Genomic DNA, 1,546 nt, shown 5'->3' on the forward strand with positions numbered 1-1,546 from the left:
GTTGATGTCTTCTAATCAGAGATTTTTTTCAACATTGATCACCTAAAACAAACATAAAATATGAAAATCCCATAAAATAACCCAGTCTATCTGTTTTGGTAAAACAGAAAAATTGTATACATTAAAAATTGTATACATTACTTTATCTTCCTAGGACTTGAAATATATTAATATTTAGAAAAATGATATGCCATTAAAAAGTGTGTAAATCTTGAGAAGCATTGATGTGAAATGTAGGTTACAGTAATTCTTTAAAAAAATTACATAATTACCCACCATCTTAAATATTGCCAAGACAGCATTATTGTTATTGGCCAAAAGCTATAAAATTGGATAAGCCAGTGAATGACACTCAGAAAATCATAACATCCCCCAAACTTTTAACTAACAAAAACAAATTGGTAGTCAAAGACTTCATTATAATTTGAATGCTCTTTGTGTTTCAATAGTATTGGAATACTCAATGGAGTCCTTACCCAAAAGCTTAGGTCACATTTTATATAGATATTGGTGTCTGTATCCAAATGTATCTATCCCTCTACACAGCATTTGTTTAATCATATGAAGACTCTGCATTTAATTACAAAAATAGATGAATGCATTTTACCCTAAAACATTTTCAAGATACATTATTATGAAGTTACAATTCAAGGGAAATACATGCATCTTAAAAATTATGCATCATAACAATTTTAATCATAAAGTGTAAATCACATTAAAGATTATTTGAGGCACTGTGGTCAGAAGAGTCCATATTTCTTCACTATTATATATAAAAAAGTCAATTATCTATATCAATCAAACATTTGAACATGATTTCACGTATCTGTTGTTCTTTTATTTTGTATTCATTTACAGTTGGTGCAAGTTGCTTTTATTGTGTGGGACAATGGCTAGTAGATGTGATTTTTGGGGAGGAAAGAAGTGTTTTTTTGTAAAAATTCTTTAATCATTTCATAGAGGTAAAAATAGTTAAGTGCTAATAACCTGATCTTAGATGCAGACCTACCTTGATTTTGACAATAATCCTCTATTAATTTCCATGAGACAATGTTTTCACAAATGTAAGGCAAAACAGATGTTAAATTACTTAACAGAACTCATAATTTAAATAATTAAAACTAATTTGTGTTTAAAGCTATTTGCAGATTTATTAGAGAAACAAATACAAATATGCATTTCTACAGAACTGTTTTTTTTTCCAAAATGAGCTTAAAACTTGTTCCACAGTTTTTACTTGTTTATTTATCTATGGTAACCCAAGTATTGGCTTCTGTACCACTTGTAATGAGACAATTGCCCTTCCATTGCAATTATAAAAAACTATTTAAAAAAAAATTCGGCACATACACGTTAAATATTTTTCCTTAAAAAAATAATCTAATCAAAATATTGAATACTTTAGATTTAAACAATATTTTATTTACAAATCTGATTTGATGTACTTTATTAATTACACAAGGTAATGCTTCAATTTTCAAGAACAGTTTTGTTTTAAATATAGACCAATGGAATGACATCCTATCTAGTAATATGTACTACACTT

General features: G+C 27.5%; 1 protein-coding gene across 3 annotated transcripts in view; it reads right to left on the reverse strand.

Moving 5' to 3' along the window:
- Positions 1-1,447: 1,447 nt before the first annotated feature.
- NOVA1 (NOVA alternative splicing regulator 1) overlaps positions 1,448-1,546 on the reverse strand; it is a 149,805-nt gene continuing 149,706 nt past the window's right edge. For all 3 annotated transcript variants that reach the window (XM_054689557.1, XM_054689560.1, XM_054689564.1), the window contains one exon: positions 1,448-1,546. This exon is cut by the window's right edge and continues 5,414 nt beyond it. The gene's annotated coding sequence lies outside the window, so the exon portion shown is untranslated.

The sequence above is a fragment of the Talpa occidentalis genome, unplaced genomic scaffold (genome assembly GCF_014898055.3).
Source record: "Talpa occidentalis isolate TD23 unplaced genomic scaffold, MPIMG_talOcc4v2.1 talOcc4.11, whole genome shotgun sequence".
NCBI lineage: Eukaryota > Metazoa > Chordata > Mammalia > Eulipotyphla > Talpidae > Talpa > Talpa occidentalis.